Source organism: Pinus tabuliformis, chromosome 6, assembly GCF_031772625.1.
Source record: "Pinus tabuliformis cultivar Carrire ecotype Pingquan chromosome 6, CPIR1, whole genome shotgun sequence".
Classification (NCBI taxonomy): domain Eukaryota; kingdom Viridiplantae; phylum Streptophyta; class Pinopsida; order Pinales; family Pinaceae; genus Pinus; species Pinus tabuliformis.
In genome coordinates, this window is record NC_142292.1 from 1,588,469,610 (window position 1) to 1,588,489,687 (window position 20,078).

At 38.3% G+C, this 20,078-nt stretch overlaps 1 protein-coding gene and 1 pseudogene across 1 annotated transcript in view; both read left to right on the plus strand.

Annotated features, from left to right (window-relative positions):
• The window catches only part of LOC149264887 (uncharacterized), a 158,733-nt pseudogene extending 146,918 nt beyond the window's left edge, over positions 1 to 11,815 (plus strand).
• Positions 1 to 20,078, plus strand: part of LOC149264889 (uncharacterized) — an 89,146-nt gene that overhangs the window by 8,682 nt on the left and 60,386 nt on the right. The gene's annotated exons all lie outside the window — the stretch shown is intronic.

Below are 20,078 nucleotides of genomic sequence, written 5' to 3' on the forward strand. Positions count from 1 at the left end.
ATTTCAAGGGAGTTACCCCAGAGTGTAGAAATGATAGAGGGTGATTGTAGAGGCTTTGGGGCCTCCTCTTTGTCAAATTTGGGTTGAAAAGTCAATTTCTAGCTAGCTGGAAATTGATTTCAGAATTTTGGGTTATGTTTAATAACCCAAAACTATTATTTAATTTAAATGGCTGGAAAATAAATTTTATTCAACTCTCATGTGAAAATTTTACCGGCAAACAAGTATAGAGCTAAAAATTACTAGTTTTAGTACAAGATGCTTACCTGTAAACTGGTGGAACTTATTTTATGATGGCTGAAAATGTAGGTCCAGCAAGAAAAACACCCTCTTCACCTGGTAATTTGCCACTAGAAGGCTAGATACAAGCATAAAATGCAAACAATGGTAACTTGTACCTAAATGGGGTTTAAATTTAGCTTAGGTTGCACGATACGGGGAAATAAGTATGAGTTTCCGAAACAGGTACTGGTACGAAACGTGACCCCCAAAATTTTGGAAACGGGGAAACATGATATATATATCCAAAATCAACCTTTACTATATATCCAAATTTCAAAATCAACCTTTATTATATGCATGAGGCTGCAAGCACAATAAATACTATGAAGTTGCAAGTACTATAAAGACTAAAGACTAATAGTCTTCAATCTTCATCCTCATCATCATAATCCTTGTCAAAAATAGGAGCAGAAGCATGCTCAACAGTGGATGGTGGAGTTGACGAAGATGATTGGCCAACTCCACTTCTACAATCTAGGCTCACGGTTCTCAATATTCAGGGTAGCAAGAGAGAGTTCCAAATCAGGACTTTTTGGATCCACATCCCATTCTTTAGAAGGACCACTACTATATTCTGGACCCCTACGAGATGCAAGGCGAAGGTTGTAGTGCACATAAACAAGATCCTCTGCCTTCTATGAGCCCAATCTGTTGCGCTTCACAAACGAATAAAACCATAGGTGCTCCAATTCCTTTCTGTTGATGAAGAGCTCGCCACTTGTGACAAAACACGAATGGCAAGGTTTTGCAAATGTACGCCATTTTCTCCATGAAAAATCCACCACCTAACTGGATTCATGGTGCTTCTTTGCTCCAAAGCTGATATATCTAAATAATCATCTAATCATGCAGCAAAACTGGCAAATTCTTCCTTCACCTCCATGTGTAGATGAGCTGGAAACATTCTCATAAGGGATTTTTTCACCCCATTAGCCTTCTCGCTATCCTTATGGGGTGCCTTCCTCTTCCCATTGCTTTGAGCAATAAGCTCCTCATCATAAAATTTGGGGTTCAAGGCATGTGCTAAAGTGTGCAATGGAGTGTTGAAATTGTTCCACCTATCAACAATGATTTTTTTGACTAAATCAACAAAATGATCATCAACCAATAAAAGCTGTGGAGACTCCTGTGAAATGGTTTCCATAGTTTTCTCAACCATGGTATCTATGCCATCATATACCTCTCCTAAGAAAGGTTGGTCTGTTTCAGCATTCCGAAGAAGCTTAAATGCAGGGGTTGTGGACTTTAACAATAACTCTATATTGCTTCACCACTCCTCATCAAGGCACAATCTATGCGCCATGTATCTCCGCTCCAAATCTTCTTGTCTCCACTCAGCTCAGAGTTGCAGCACCATAGAAACTAATGGTTGCTTACTCTCAACAAGGCGACTCAACATTAGGAAGTTTGAGGCATATCTTGTCTTAACAACTTTTAACAACTCCAAATTGGAGTACTCTCGAAATATTGCTTGATATTGGTGGTGGTTGGTGATGAATTTAATGATTTCCCTTGCTTCCCCTGTGATTTCCTTTATCCACGGAACTTTATTGTTGATCTCCTCTAAGATTAGATTCCGATTATGGACAATGCAAGGTGTTCAAAAGATGTGGTCATACCTCCCCTCAATAATTAAACCTACAACTTTGCAAAGTGGTGCATTATCTATGCTAACTTGCACCACCCTGTTAGGTCCTATTTGTTTCATAGATTTTATTATAACATCAACAATGAACTGTGCATCTTTTACTTGTATTGAGCAATCTTCCGTCTTTAAAAACATTGCTCCTTTTGGTGAAGTGGCAGTGATATTTATCAATGGCCTACGCCTTGTATCTGTCCATCCATTTGAGACTATGCTAACCCCAGAGCTACTCCAGGAAGAACAAATCGGTGATAAGATATCCTCCATAGGCTCCTTCTCATTTTTGAGACGCTAAGTTCTGACTTTCTCATAGTTGGGGCCCTTTTACCCTGTGGGAGCATTGTTAACTGCCCTTATCATATCTTGCCAGTAAGGAGAGCGAACAACATTGAATGGGATACCACATGCATAAATTATCCTAGCCACTCTAGAATTTGCTTATTCTCTTGCTTGCACATTCACCAATTTAGCAATTTTGCTATCTTGAACTAAAGCGAATGCCCCTCTGGTATTTTTGGATGGTGGTTGTTCTTGTTGTTGAGTGGCTCTCCTCTTCCTTGCTTCAACCACAATCCTTGGCTCAATGTTTGGTGGAGCTTGAGGAGTAGCTTGAGTAAGCTCTTCATGCCTTCTTTTAAGTCCATTTGCCTCATCTTGCTCTCTTTGATATGCCCTCCTCACCATTGGGTCTGTTATTTTTGTGCAACCTACGATCCCTTCTCCTCCTCCATGCAAAAGATGTGCCTTCACTCCTGGGTAGGAGCCCTTGTACGAATTACTGCAAAGATTACATTGCCATTCCCATGAGCCACCTGTTGACCACTGGAGTGGCACCTGATGATTATATGAAGACTCCATGCCCAAGGATGATCCAGAGGACACTTGTACCATCAGATATCGTCAGTCAACAGAGTTTTTAACTCTGCTTCTATATTCTCATCATCTTTCTTGTACCCAGATTCCACACCCTACGGGGAATTGTAATAAGTGATACTAGTAATGATGAGTTTTGAGTCTGTAACAAGCTTAGGATGTTGGGAATCGATCAGCAAATGAGTACACCTTGGAGTGTTTTTTTTATCTGGTTAATTATCCCTTCTTTTTCAGAGGCGGATAATTTTTTAGGTTTTTTCACTCACGTTTTACCCCAAAGCCGGGGTGACGGTTTGAAGATTGAGGTCCTGACACATCTTAGTGTCTAGAGTTGATGTATATTACCATACTAGATCACACAAAAATTTTTGTGGAATTTGGTTAGGTCTAGGTAGTCATTTTTTAATTTTTTTAGATTTCCCGCAGGTCAAAAATTACAAATAAAATTGTATTTAAATTGTAATAAGTGTAGTCTAGAGAAGTTGTATGGGGTATGAGTAATCAAAATTACACCTCTCACTCTCAACTTTCTACTATGACACACTTTGAGGGGTTAATAATGTGTTTTGGACCTTCAAAACCCACTTTTCCTAAGTTTAGTGGGAAATCTGGCAATTAATTAAGCCATAAATTAAATAAATGGAGAAAAATAAATATCCACACATGCTAAATGTTGTGGAAATGAGGTGGAAAATTATGGGGGAGTTAAAGTGAAGTCTCAAGGTGATGTGGACTCCTAAAATCAAGGAAAGGACATGTGCTCAAATAAAATTGAATTTCTGGCATTAAATGAAAAAGCTGTTTGGAAATTCGAATTTGTGAAGTTAATGCACATTTGGGAGGATTTGGGAGAATATTTGGTGGAGATTTTTGTGGGAAATTGTCCCCACATGGGTTACCACCCATATACACTTGTCATTCCACCATAAAATTCGAATTTGGCACATAAGGGAAGAAGAAAATGATGTTCACTTGCTAGAATTCGATTTTTACACTTGGCATTGGAGCTCCATTCAACAAATTCGAATTTCTCATTGGGATTGGCTCCAATACCATTGTCATTGTCATTCTTCATTGGGATTTGCTCCCAACTCTCTATTTAATAGAGCCATGGGCTCTCACATGGTAGAATATTGTTACTAGCTATTGTGCTTGCGGAAGCGCTGTTGCCTTGTACACTTTCAGAAATATCAATTAAGACTTTGGGGTTTCATTCATGAGGAGTTCCTCCTTTTCGAGTGTGATGAATTGTTGAGCATTGGTATAATTCCTTTTACTCATGCTTTGATCTAATTTTCTTCCATATGCTCTTGTAGATTTGTTAATGTAGAGCTATCTTGCATTGACATTTGATTTAGAAGTATGCTCTAGGTATAGAATGCTCTACTTGGTTTTAAATAAATCTATAGAGTTTCCTATCATTGTTTATTGCTAAATCTATATGGAACTAATTCCTGATTGAAGTTTTGTAAAGGGAACATTTTGTTGGGATTACAGAATCAAGCGCGAGGGGAAGTCTTTGGAGAGACCAAACCACTCTTGATACATTCTTAAAGGAGTTCTCATTTGTTCTTTGAACCTTCATAGTTTAATCTTACAAAGTGGTTTTGCAGGGATTTCGGCCCATAGCTTGTACACAAGCCGAGAACTTCTAAATTTAAATTTCTTTTAAAAAAAACATTGTACTTCATTTCTTTCATTTGCTATCTAAGAGCTTGAAGATGGCTAAACAAAAATCAGAGTTTACTCTCACTCTTTAGCTTAGCCTTCTGTAAATTATAATTGTACATATACATTTTATCTTGCTGATTTTTCCATTAATACTTAACTTATTTTGCAGCCATTGTTTGGATTGTTTGCCAACTCTTGTGTGGCAGATTTTGAAGAGAAATTTCCCGCAACATCTAACAAGTGTTTGCAGTGCCTTTGGCAAGTGTTGGGGGTTCGATTTCCAAGGATGTCGTGAGCCCTTTTGAGGCTTATTTTGGCCAAGTCGAGTTCACTAGAGGGCTGCCCATTTTTCTCTCTAAGCCGTGGGCATTTGGAGGAAACTCACACCTTGTTTCTTTTGCATAAGTTTTGTGAGATCTTGTCACTACTTTCTCAAGAAAAGAGGTCTAGTGTCCAAGTTTCAAGCAATTATTGTGAAGACTCTCCTTGAAGTATAGTTGAGAACTTTGAAGGGCCCTCTTCTCTTTGTAATATTAATAAAAGATCTAACTTATTTGTGGGAGCTTGGGATTTCTCCCATGGTATCCTATCTCCCCATTTAGAGGGAGACTTCTCTTGGGTGGATTGACATTTGCATGGTTTAAGCTTTCATACTTCATTCACTTGCATGCTTTAATTGGGAATTAACACAACCTCACTATCACATTTCATTAAGTTAAAGTTTGTTACAATTTCATTTGAGCTTTGCATTTTCTTTGTCATTGTTGCTTGGAGCTACAAGCTTACACTTTACTTTGAGCAATTCATCCTTTACATGCAAGCATTTTATATTCTTAACAAACTTTAATTCGTTTCCATTTACCTTGGTAATTTGTTTCATGAGCACTTGAATACATGCTTCAATTTTATGGTACATTGTTATCTTGAATATTGGAGCAATTTATTGTCATTGTCTATTTGAAACAAATTTTACTTTCAAGCAAATTATTTGTATCATTTTAATTCATTGATGAAACACATGCAACACTTGCAAGCTAATTTTATTCCTCCAATTGAAGTTATAATTGCAACTTATGTTGAACACTATTTCATTTTCAAGCATTGCAAATCAATCTCTTTGAAGCATTTGCATGTATCATTATTTTAATTTGGGGAATTAACACAATTTGCATTCATCTAGGCATTTAAGTGTAGGAAGGCCCCAAGCCTCATTAAAATTTTACCTCCAACATAAGTTGGTTGAAGTAGACATCTTAGAGATCCTCTACTCCTCTATTGACTCCTCACTGTGAGATCCATATCATTGGGCGAGGGTGAGGTTTGAGGATTGAAGAGTTAAATTGTAATCTTGTCGTAGAGCTAATTAATAAAATTAAACAAGAGCACTTTCCATTACATTTACTTTACTTGTCTTTTGATGGTTTGAGTTTTCATATGCAAAGTCTATTCTAAAAGCAAGTATTGTAATCATTTCAAACAAGTGTCTTCTTTTCATGTTTCAAGTCTAATTGCTTATTGATGTCTTGGTTTAGCACCTCTTTTCTTTTACATTTCCAAGTTAATTACTAATTTTTGGGTTTTGGCAAGATATGTTTCACATGTTTTGATTTATAAAGTTGATTATCTCAAAATCATTTTGTATCTTACGTATCTTGTGCTAACAATTCTTATTTACATTTCAGGGTGACTTTGTTTTCTCTTTTGAGAGCATTGCATTTTACTTTGAGCAAATATATCTTTAAATTGTTGAGCAAATCCCTTATAAGGCACTGGTTTTATGGTTTTTAATCATATTTATGATTAGCATTGTTATTTCAAGTTGTTCACTTCATATTTGCCCATTAATCCTTAAAAGTAATCCATTTTCACTATAACACTCTCCTAGAAACTCACATCTTTTAACTTAATTTTTCATTAGGGACCACCCCCCTTAGCTAACCTAGGAGATAGCTCAAATGGAGAGAGTCGGGATTAGTGTGACAGCCCCTTTTCTGAGTTCCCTGCCACCAACCACACCTTGTGGGGTTGAAGGCTTTTCTCACTGACTTGTAGGTAGGTGTAGGCGACAGGGTCAACACCACCATTTGCACATCTTTGAAGCTTCTGAACATGCCTCCAAAGAGGATAATAGTCAACTCTTGGGTTGGACTTGGGGGTTGAATTTGCACCTTGGTTGGAAGCCATTGTTGCAAAAAAATTTAAAAAAACAAATCTGTAAAGAAAAAACGTTTTTCACATTTTTGGAAGCATAAACCCTCGAAAAATAGAAGAAATAGTGGGAAAAAACTAAGAAAATGAATGCTTCTTACCCAAATTAATTTTTTGTAGCTGAAGCTACCCCAAAATGCCACAAAACACAAGAGAAAGATGGTTGTAGCTGAGCCAAAAACCAAGAATGCCGTAGCCAGAAACTCCCCACTCTGAATTTGCTTGTGAAATCTCTCTCTTGCTGTTGAAATCTCCTTTGCTCACTGTTGAAAATGCCCTAGCTGAAACCATTGCTCTCTTCCTTTTTCTACTTGCTAAAATCTCCCTTCTCCAAGTGAAACAAATTGCTCAATTCATGTGATGAGGGAATGAGGTGGGAGTCTTTTTATAACTTGCAAGAGCCATATAGAAACATCCAAAAAATATTTTAATTGCCAAAAGAAAAACTGGACGAAAGTCACTTTATAGCTAAAACGTGGATTTACGACCTTGAAACATGTTTCAGGGTTGTGAAATGTGCCAGTACGGCCTGAAACACGTTTTAGGGCTGTACTAAACGTGTTTCAACGTTTCAGTTTTGTTTTTTTCCCTGAAACGCCCTCTTGCCCAACATTTCTCACAACATTCATTTAGCAATTTATTTAGTGTTCCCCTACAAAAAATTGCTATAAATTTAATATGGTAGTAAAACCAACAAGCAGAAGTCCTATCCTAATGCAAAAAAATAAAAGAAATTTGAAGAATTCATTATTTTGGTTGTTGGAATTCTTTACTTGTGCCATGGAGTCTCACCCTTTGCTGGAGTGTGAAGTAGATATCTCTCTAAGTTTCTATGCCCGGTTTATGTCCAGGGAGTGGGCTTGGTCCTTCCGTAAGTCGCCCCCACTTTGGATTAATTCACCTGTGATCTATGATTCTCCTTAGCAGCGGCCCTCTTATGTGATGTATCCAACCTTTGCTCTTTGTGTGCGGCAAGATACCAATCCCTCGAGATAATAAAGACTTCTCACAAAGCGGTTTAGAACCCTTGGACTTATTTACCTACAAAACCGCCCCCACTTTGGCTTAATTCACCTTGCAATCTTCGATTCTCCTTAGGAGTGGTCCTCTTATGTGACATCTCCAACCTTCGATCTCGTTGTGTGGCAAGATAACAAGCCCTTGAGATAATAAAGTCTTCTCACAAAGCGGTTTAGAACCCTCGGATTTATTTACCCGCAAAACCAACGCAAACAAGTGGGGAACCCTAGTTATTTGCTTCCACATAGCATATTATCTCCTTAGTGGCAAGGAACATTAGTTTTAAGATAAATCTACTAGTTAACAAAATGAAATTAGATTAAAAGTAATTCAATACTCAATGGCAATAGCAAGATGGAAAATATTAACAATCACCACTCCACAATTTTCCAGAACAAATGTTTGCAAAATGAATGAGCTCTTTTTATTATATGGCACTTGTCTCAAGTGACAACAACGATTTGCAAATGAGGAGAGGCTAACCATTTATAGAAAAAATTATAATGGCTAGTTTGACTCTTCCTTGATAAAATATTTACTCGTCATCCACATGTTGGAGACTTAGTAAATTAATTTATAAAATATTACAATATAATTTTTAATTCACCCATTAGGAGGTCATCTTGGACAAATTTTTGTAAGTTAGCTCAAAGCTATTTTTGCTCATGGTCCATTGCTAAACTAATTTGTCCACTGGGTCTCCAATAGCTAGTTAGACCCTCTAACGGCTAGTTGATTTTAAAAAAGACTTTTTTTGACTTGATTTTTCCCTTTAGTAATTCGACCTAGCCACATGAAAGTTGGATCTTCAATGCCCTTGACTTTTTGACAATTTTGGCACTTGGGTGTGCTAAAACTAACTTGAATATGAATTGGGTATCTCTCAAAATCTTCATATCTTGCCCAACAATGCAATACCATCGCCTGCCTGCCATGTTATGATGCCTTGTTGGAGCTCTAACGTGCTTGAGAATTTAGAGAAGCCAAGACATGGGTTTTGCCCCTCTCGTTTTGTTGACCAATTTTGACATATTATATGTTAAATTCTGTCAAGTTCCCCCTGTTAAGCCTCTTGGAATTTTTTTTTGGCACATCATTATGTTCAAGTGGATGATCTCTAATGCCCTTGAGGATTTGCAAAATTTAAAATGTGGGTTTTGTTCTTCTCATTGAGTAGAACACTTTTGACGTCATGCATGTCACAAACAATTCTATGCTTTGCTTGAAATTCCCCTTGGTGGGTTTTCTTATATTGTTGACCAAGTTTGATTGAGCTGTAATTAGCCACCAAATGCTTAGATCGGGAAAATTACACATGGCATGGAATCCTCTCATCATGCTCTATAATATGACACTGAGTTGACTTTTTTGTTCATCGAGACCATTTTGCATTGAGAATCATGAATTGCCTCGAGGAACATGAAATTTGTCACAAGAGATTGCTTAGCTATGAGATTTGTCATGAGTAATATTGCACCAAAGCCAAGGTCACCTACAAACTCTATAGATAGTGACAATGTGGAATGGCATAGGCGCACCTTGATGTGCATTGGATTGGTCCATACATCAATGATCACCCCTACAAATGCAGGCTCCCTTAAAACCATGAGTCCTCATTAGAGGCCTCACAGGGTCCCCTAATCTCGTTAGGGATGAGATCGCCTAGATGCAACTTTCAAGGGACATGGCATGGTTCGATCAATCACAATGTATACAGAGTTAAACTGATAGGAAAGGTCCAAGAGACCTAATATAGGGCCTCAAATGGTTTTACAAGGCTTTGACTTGTGATCTTAGGCTTACAATGGTGGTGAATGATTCACTAAAAAGGTCAATGTACCCCCACTAACATCGGGGTAAAACTAGGATTTATTGTAAGTCTTTGTGGGAACTCTGAACACCTTTCAAATGCTATTTTTGACCAAATGGGCAAGAAATCCCCCTCGCCACAAGGAAAACCATAGGTTAAAATAAATCTGAGGTTTAGGTGAATCATAATTCGTTCATGGAGAGGAATAATTTCTTCATTAGAGAATAATGTTATATTAAAAAAGGTTAATGCCTTGATCTAAATAAGAGAATGTCATAATGGAGACAAGGAAGGACATCTCTATACAAGTTTCTTTTACTTCATTAATCCTTTCATTGATTTTTCACGTTCTTGCCACTATTCAAGTGTCTATTACAATTTTATATTTATTGATTGGGTTTAAGTGTGAATAAAAGGGTATAATTTTAATTGCTTTGGGTCCTTATTATTCAGAACTTTTCCCTTTTAATGACCATTGTGACATGTTTTGCTTGGTCTTTAACAATTATCCAATGTATGATTGTTGTGATAAGAAGCTTAAGGATCAAATGAGTACCTAATCTATATCCTTTCCTTTTCTTTTTAGTGACCCTTCGTTATATAGTATTATAAGGTTGGATTATATGGATCACTTGTGTTTGACAACTTTTATTCTCTACATTTTAAGCATTTTGAATGCTAGTAGCAAGCAAAACTTTATTTCTATAGTCATATTTATGTATTTGTTTTTGTGTAACCTAAGCACTCTTTTCATGTTATATACCTCAATGGAGCACCATCTCATTTCTAATGTACTTGTTTAATAGAGTCATTATCTATCTGGAAAGTGGACACTGAGATGATATGTAATTGTTTGTGATGATAGTTATAATTGTTGGCATAAAACACTGATTTAACTACATTATACGTGTGGACTTAGTGTCATAACTTGGCTGGTAGGAGGTGTTGTCACACAAAGTGTTTAGGCACCATGACAACACTCAGAGTAAGGGCCATCACTCTAATCCTTACTTCGTTTAGAATCTAGATTCTCTCCTAGACAAGTCAAGAGGGGTAGTCCCCGGGGTGAATGAATGAGGATAACCTGTGAAACACAGGCTCTAGGAGACCTAAAGATGGACAACTTGATGAATGTAAACGAGTCTTGGTTAACTGAGATGGATAGATCTAATAAAATAAGACATAACCACAAGATAAAAATGATTTTAGACCACTGCCTTATATTCAATTAACCATAAACTAGATAAAAACAAGTTATCCAGAGCAATTTATAAATGTGGCGAAAGTGACGATCATAAATGATTAAATGTAAACGCCCAAAACTTTATCATGCAATATTTTCTAGCAATTAAATATCGTGAAGAATTTAACTGCTCAACAATGATCCCAAATCTAGAATTTATCTTTCTCATATAATCAATCTTTAGATATGATTCGAAAACATTAAATGCACTTGACAATAGAGAAATCACTACCACAAAAGTTAAAATTTTACACTTAACACACAAAAAGACACCAAGGAGCTTTAGATTTAGAATTTAATTATCCCTTAGTTAAATTTTTAATGTGCTAAGTTTATGAAGTAAATTTAATGTGGCAAATGAAATTTTTTAATGTGACCAAAAATAAAAATCAAAAGTACTTAATTAAATTTAAACTTTTTATGGGCCATAGGCCACATAAAAATTTAAATTTTTTTAAATGTGAAAGCTCAAATTCCTCTTTTGATTTAATTCCTTAGCAATTTTAAAGTGACCAAAGAATTTTTATTTTTTTTAGATTTTTAATGTTTTTTGAATGTTTAAACCAAAATCAAAATAAAAAAAATAAAAGGAAAGGAAATCAAAATAAAAATAAAAAAATCATAAGAAAAAATAAAAAATAAAAAATGTAAAAATTAAAATAAAATAAAATAAAATAAAATCAAAATAACAACTAAAATAAAAAATTCGAACTTAAGTGAATCTAACTAAAAGGAATGAAATCGGATTTTATAACCCTAAACCTAAGTCATGCAAAACATAAAACAAAATGAAGCAAGAAAAAAAAAGTGGAGTGTTGTTTGTTTGTAGGTCGACTTTGACGGCGGCGTATGGAGAGGGCAGCCATCGGAAGAGAGATGGCAAGTCGATGGAAGGGATAGCAACGAAGGAGAGGACGCTGGCAACAATAGAAAGGGATGTAGGTGGAGAGAAGGCGATCCACGCGCAGGTGGACAAGGAGAACGCGGAAGGGAAGAGCTCGAGGGAGCTGCGGATGGTAGAGATGAGGACCACACAGGTGACGGCTGCGGGTTGAGGTTGTAGTGGGCAAGGAGAATGGCGGATGGGAGAACGCGGAAGGGAAGAGAGGAGCTCGACGGTGGATGGAGAATGGATAGCGTTTGGAGCTGCAGGTTTGCAGGATGAGGGCAGTTGCGTCAAGGACTGCTTATAGATAGGAGGAGCGAGCTCGGGCAGTAGGGGTATGGCAACAAAATGAGGGGATTCAGAGGTCGAAGATGAGGAACAACAAATTCGAAATTTACAGCAGACAGTTGGAAAACCTCAGGCAGCAGAGGGAGATGAAGGTTGGAGTAATGGAGGGATAAGGGTTTTATTAAAAAAAATAAAAATTGAAATTTGCAGAGAATCGAAAAACCCAGTCAGCAGATAGATGGTAGCCCAGAAACTCAAATTTTTTTTTCAGAAAATTTTGATTTAAAATGATGTGTCCCTTTGCTTTAGGTTGATCCCTGTAACCCTTTTAAAAATTTCTAGATCTAATAATTTTAAAACCCTTGGAATGTAAAAATTTGAACAATATCCATTCAAAGTGATATTGAGGCTAGATCTTACCCTCCAGGGCCTAGATCTGGCTTCAAACAGGAATTCTTCTTCAGATTTGTACCTATAATGACAAAAATGAAACACCCAAAAACGATATATACAATGATGAAACCAAAAAACCAGTTAAATTACAATAATTACAAGCTGAAGGCTCTAAGTAGCCAGATCTATCATTATACTGCACAATTTTTTTTTTTTTTTTAAAGGAGGTGCTAACTCGAAACCCTTCGTGCATCACCAATAAAATCTTATGATAAGCCCGAAGCTAATTTAGTTGGGCTTTTCAGAAAATATGGATTGGAATTTCGCTGGGCCAACTGAAAATTTCTCCTAACGCCCGAGGATCTAAAATCAAGATTTCCCTGCAAAATTCAATCCATCCATAAAAAATAGAGCGACAAAATAATAATAAAATTCAGACAAATAGAGATACTTGCTATTATGTTCAAAATTTAAATTATTATTCAAATCCCAGTGACTGAGCAAGATACCTGTACTTAAATCACTCTTTAGAAGCTACAATCAATGGCTTTAGAAAAAATTATGCATGAAAATAACACATTTTACAGTATTTCCATGAAGAGTAACACCAACAGGATTTAACCCCAAAGTCTTTCTTTATTATCCATAAAAAAATTACACCAGAGCTTCTTATTAAGTTCCCAACTTAGAGATCGGATAGATCAACTGACAAATGACTTCCTATTTAAAGATAAATCCTCCAACAACTAGTTCGAGTGATCCTCGTCAAAGCAATCTCGACCATTGATGAAGATTAAAATTTCTTTTAATCTCATCCGTCGAAATATTTAAATATTTGAGGAAATTCGGAATTTTTAATTAAATGCATTTTAATTAACTAAAAAATAGAATTTTTGATTTAATTTCCCCAAAAGTTTAACTTTGAATTTGACTTAATCCCCAGGGATCAAAGGTTTAAAATTTAGCAAAATAATTAATTTACATAGGACCTAGAATTAATTAAATTTCTGGCTTAGGATTTTAATTAATTTTTGGCTAGAAAATTTAATTAATCAACCTATGAGGGGATAAATTATTTTTCCAACTCTTCAAGACACTTTACATCATGATTTTCGTATTTTTTACATCATAAGGGGGAAAACCCATTTGTAATAGACCCTCACAGACCACCCATTTCTGCGACACAAATATATTCCAACAGACCAAGTAATCTGTAATAAAATAATTTAACCAAATAGTTAGGATTATTGCCAAATTACTTTTACATAGACTTGATCTAGAACACTAGGACTCACCTAAGATCCTAGCCACAAAATCCATTCCAACTTTGGGGTAAGCCTGGAGGGGAAAACTCTGTCGACCATCCAAGAATGGATCGGTGAGACAAAAAACCTCCCAGAATGGGGATCATCACTAGAAAGGTAGGTTTACCTTGGTTGTTACATATATGGCATGGTTTTGCTGTGATTATTTACATCATGTACATGCAGAATGGGTTTACATTATAACATGATGATCAGGCTGATGATGATAATTGGATGGCACAGACACATTGATCAGGCGCTATCCCTTTTGCGAAAAAAGGGGGTGTACTGCTATGGGTCGTTGACACATAGTGGTCAACATCTGGCTCTACTTGGGGACACGTCGCTGCAGCGGAGGAATGTGAGAATCCAGAATCTGCATCCACACAATACACAAGATAAAATAAGTAGCATCCATCAAAAAATCATCATATAATATTAAACACATGAAAGATATAAGCTCTTCATTTATTAACTAGTCTAGTAACATGAAATCTGACATAACTACAAAGTGAAACGCTAAAATAAAAGGGTGTAGGGTTAGGAATACAATACAAATGATGCGCAGTGGCATCAAATGTCCTCTCTAAAGTACAATTTGAGCATTTGGCCATTCGCGAGTAAATCCAATGGTTCGCCTTCCAACGTGCTCAAATGGAATGAGTTGGGTCCAACAATGCCTCGAATGATGTATGGTCCCAGCCACAAACTGTCAAATTTGTTATGCTTTCCTGGTTTTTCATTCTTTCGATCCCACAACAAGACCATATCTCCAACCTGCAAAGATCTAGGACGAGATTTTTTGTCAAAGCTTTTCTTGATGTTAGATTGATTCTTATACATATTATCAAAAGCCTTCCTACGAGTTTCATCCAACTCTACAAGCTGATCAATTCTATTCTGGACAATAGTTTTATTGTTAGTAAAGTGCTGAAGGAGTTGGTAAGCTGGCAATTTAAGGTGCACTGGCAAAGTTGCATCCATGCCATAGACTAATTCAAAGGGACTTTTACCAATAGCTTTCTTTTTTGTTATCCTATTTGCCCACAAAGCATACTTGATTTTACTGTCCCAAGATCGCTTGTTATCTCCCTACTATTTTCTTGATAATGGTTATAAGATTTTTATTACTTGATTCAACCAGGCCATTACCTTGAGGATAATAGTTAGATGAATGAGATAACACAATGCTGTACTTAAAACAGAATGATGAAAGTTCCATAGAACTGAAAGCCTTAGCATTGTTAGTAGTGATCTTGGCAGGGACACCAAATCTAGTAATTATTTGATTTTCAAAAAAGTCCATAATAACTTTTTCAGTGGCATTCTTAGCTGGAATGGCTTCTACCCATTTTGTAAAATAATCAGTAGCAGTCAAAATCCATGAGTAGCTATTGCTATAATTTTCCTTGAATTTCCATATGAAGTCCGGACCTCAATGCTGAAAAGGAGCCTCAACAACCACAGGTTGAAGGGGCAGGGCAGCTAGCTTCTGCTTCCCAGTGAATAGTTGACAGGACTGACAACTTCTAACAAATTTGTGCACATCAGTAAAAATTGAAGGCCAGTAATATCCAACTTTAAGGATTTTGTGGGCGGTAGTTCTAACTTCTAACAACATAACACCTTCCCCACAATCCAGAGTGAAACTTGGAAATCAACTTTTTAGACTCATTTCATCAACACATCTAAGTATAATGCCCTCTGGATTTCGCCACCCAAGGCCATCCTTCATGAGTGTTAAGTTATGGTATGTTCTATGTTTATAACAATTTACTTCTTTTTCTTATTATATTCCACAGATTAGCGATCACATGTACGTAAAGTAAAGTACAGATAGAACATTAAACGATTGATAGAAAACAAGCCAAGACAAGAGACACAAGATGTGGCGGCTAGCCAGGGACAAACCCCACAATGTGTGGGGAAACCCTTTGATCAAATCTTCTTTTATCTTCAATAATTCAGCAGAGAGAAATAGTACAATAAATCTGATTTATATCAGTAGTAGCAAACTCTAGATCAGCAGCATCAGAGTTAGCGGCTTCATCATCAAACTAGGGCAGACGATATCTCACAAACCGACCGTTGGATTGGCTTGATTCCAACACCAAAAGTTGCGGTTTCCAGAGGAGGTTCAGATGAGGAGATCTTCTAGTCCATGCAGGTCAATCTTTACTTCCGTAGTTGCAGCTTCAGTTTCAACAGTTTCTGGCTTCAAATTAGGGCAGTCGATATTTTGCAAACCGTTCGTCGGATTGACTTCATTCCACCACCAAAAGATGCGGCTTTTAGAGGAGATCCAGATGGACCTAAAACGCAGTTCTAAGGAGGAGATTTGATGGTCAACGCTGGTCAAACTTTGGATTTGCAATTGCAGCTTTAGGTTCAACAGCGTCCGGCTTCACATGTGTGAGAGAGAGACCCTTTTCTACGCAGTAGAGAAGAGACCCTTTTCTGCGCAGTAGAGAAGAGACTCATTTCTGCGCAGTAGAGAGAGAGAGATGTGATGAGGTGAGTGAGTCCAAATGAGGAAAAGTCCTCTTATATTTATACACAACGTTGGTGTTTGAATAGATGCCACTGTTGGGCTTTTGAACCTACATGAGTTGTAGGTCGGCTTGATAATAATTCCATCATCAAAATAAATTCATATCTCCATGAATACTTATCGGAATCGGATGATCTTTATGTCAATCCTACACCTCTCGACGAGAGGAATCTAATAAAAATATTATCAGCCATGAATAAGATGACCCACATGAAGTTTTGCCCTAGTTGCCAATTTTAACACTCCCTCTCAACTAGGGAGAACTTCATCTGCAATCTGTCTATCGGTCGTTACTATTCATCCATCAAATGCACTGCCCTGTACAGCCTGTCCCTTGCCTTGCTCTGCTCTATTCTGCCTGTTCTGCTTTGTCTTGTTCTGCCCTGTACTGATCTGTATTGTTTTGCTCTATTCTGCTCTGCTTTTGTCCGAATTATGAAGAAGAAGAAATGATCGAGGATGTATCATATTGACTCAAAGTCAGTCTCAGAGTATGTACCACTGGTCCCAGACCAGTCTCAACCAACCCGAAGTCAGCGTCATAGTGAGTACAACTCCACTGGTCCCAAACCAGTATCATCCTCCACTGACTCAAAGTCAGTCTTAGAGTGCATACCACTGGTCCCAGACCAGTCTCAACCGACCCGAAGTCAGCTTCATAGTAAGTACCACTCCTACCACTGGTCCCAGACCAGTATCGCAGTCTCAGAGAGTGTACCACTGGTCCCAGACCAGTCTCAACCGACCCGAAGTCAGCGTCATAGTATGTACCACTCTCACTGGTCCCAGACCAGTACTGCACTGACACGAAGTCAGTCTCGGAGTATGTACCATTGGTCCCAGACCAGTCTCAACTGACCCGAAGTCAGTGTCATAGTATGGTACAACTCCTACCACTGGTCCTAGACCAGTATCATTGATCCCAAATCAATGGAGGTCATCCTAGCGTAGGGAGTACGGTAGATACAACGATGCGTCCATCGGTACTACTATGGTCCCTAACTTCATTTCCCTGCTCATTGATCGGATGAGAGGTACTTGCCATGAGTCCCAGACTGCATGGGTAGGATGCCTTGACAGGAGAACTAATCAATCCTATCCTCACAAGAGAATACATCAATCTTGCTACAATCGCCATGGAGAACACATCAATCCAGGCCTCACAGGAGAACACATCAATCCTGCTACAATCGCCATGGAGAACACATCAATCCAAGCCTCACAGGAGAACACATCAATCCTGCTACAATGTCACCACGGGGTGTACATGTATACCACCAGGGGATAGTGAATCATCCTATGGTCATATGCTGCTCCAAGAAGCACCCCGCACCCCCTGGAGCTCCCAGAGCTCAATGCATCATACATGACCCTCATCGGAGGGTATTTGAACAACTCCAAGTTGTTCTCGGAAAGTTATAAATTTTACTTTCCCAAGGGGTTTTGTCAGAATGTCGGCGACCTGTTCATCTGTACTGATATGTTGGAGCCTTATAGCTCCCCGTTGCACCATATCTCGAATATAGTGGTATCTGATATCGATATGCTTGGAGTGATCATGAAATACATGATTCTCTGACAAACGAATCCCACTCTGGTTGTCACAAAGGATCATGGTGGTATCCAATGTAAATCCAAACAGCTCATTGAAGAGCTTTCGCAACCAAACTGCCTCACAGGAATCCATGCTGGCAGCAATATACTCTGCTTTGACGGTGCTCAAGGCCACCGACTTTTGCTTCCTGTTCATCCAGGATATCGAAGCAGATCCCAAGGAGAAACAACACCCGGAAGTGCTCTTACGGTCCTCCACATTGCCTGCCCAGTCAGCATCTGTGTATCCAAATAGTCTCACATCTCCGACAGTGTATCTTAACCCATAAGTGATAGTGCCACGAAGATATCTCAACAGATTCTTGGCACCAATCCAATGTATGTGGTGGGGTTCAACCATATGTTGACTCAACGTGTTGACTATGAAGCATATATCTGGACAGGAGTTCACTAAGAACATTAATGCTCCGACGAGTTGCCGATACTCGGTAGCATTTCGTAAAACAGGTCCAGCAGCACTACCGCTTAACTTCTTGAAGTCAAGCTCCATCGGGGTAGTTACAAGCTTGCAGTCCACCATACCGAATCTTTCCAATATCTTCACCACATATTTTCCTTGAGATAGGAAAGTTTCTCCTGGCTTCTGCCACACTTCAAGTCCTAGGAAATAGTGCATCAGTCCTAGGTCCTTCATTTCAAATTCAGAAGCCAACTCCCTCTTACATTTGAGAATGAGAGGGTCTGCACCTATTAGAAAGAGGTCATCCACATACAACACCAGTATGAGAGGTTTATCATCTTCAACCTTAAAGTAAAGGTTAGGATCGGCTTCACTCCTAGTGAATCCTAGCTTCATCAAGTAGCTGTCGATCCTCTCATACCATGCTCGGGGTGCTTGCTTCAGCCCATAGAGAGCCTTCTTCAACCAACATACATGAGATTTCCGATCATAAATTTCAAATCCTTCGGGTTGCTCCACGTAGACCTCTTCTTTGATCGAGCCGTGCAAGACCGTAGTCTTGACATCCATCTGATGTAGGTTCCATCCTTGTGAAGCGGTAAGGGCTATGATCGAGCGGATGGTCGTATATCTGGCAACAGGTGCAAATATCTCATCATAGTCTATACCTTCCTTCTGGGAGAAACCACGAGCAACAAAACGAGCCTTATACTTTTCCGTACTTCCATCTGCTGCATGCTTTATCTTGTAAAGCCATTTGGAAGTAACAACTGTCTTGTCCTGGGGTCTGGGAACTACTTCCCAGACATCATTCTTCATGATAGACTCATATTCTTCGGTCATAGCATCCTTCCATACTTGATGTTTGAATGATGAAGGCTCATTTTGTATGATCGTGCTCATGATGGTCAGGTATCCCTGATACCTATTAGGTTTCTTACTTTCACGAAAGGTTCCTCAGGGTGCAGCATGTCCTTCAGCATCATCAAGTAGCCCCCTAAGCCATGAAGGCCTCTTCCTAGAAGAGGAAGGCTCATGTGGAGGAGTATCAATCGGATCCATGGGTTCTTCTACATCAGGCATTGATTCATCATCCTTTTCTTTCGGTTCCCTGGTGTCGGCTTCTTGAGAGCTCCTCAAAGTCGGAAGATTGTTCACCTTGCTGAGAGCCATATATTCGTCAAAGGTGACATCATGACTAATTACGACTTCCCTTTGATCGGCTACATAGATTCTATAGCCTTTAGTATTTTCACCATAGCCCACGAAAATTCCCTTCTTTCCAGATGCACCCAATTTATTTCTTTTCTCTTTCGGCACATGAAAATATACAGGGCTTCCAAAAATTCTAAAATGAGAAACATCAGGTTTGAACTCATTAGATTCATATTCAGTCCCATTATCAGTTCTTAAGATCTTGATCTTCTTTTCGGTTTGATTCTTGGTTAGGGCTTTGAAGTGTCGAAACCAAGAGAACACTTCATCCTTCTTTTTCAGGAAGTATATCCAGGTCTTTCGAGAATAGTCATCAGTAAAAGTGAGATAATATGAATATCCTCCCAAGGAGTTCACAGGCATCATACCAGATATGTCTGAGTGAACTAGTTGTAATATATCGGAGGTCTTGCTTTGACTTGATGGGAATGGTCCCCTTTTGAGCTTTCCTTCGGCGCATCCCGGACATACACCTTCTTTCTCTACTTGGAATTCCGGCATCCCTGTTACCATCTGTCTTACATCGGGTAGAGCTTTGTAATGAAGGTGGGCAAACCTCTAATGCCAAAGTTCAGACTGAAGAGTTGTGTCACAAGACATGATACCTAGCGGACTTCCACCGATCTGATATAAAGAATCAACTCGAAACCCAGGAGTGAAAGCATCTTTAACATT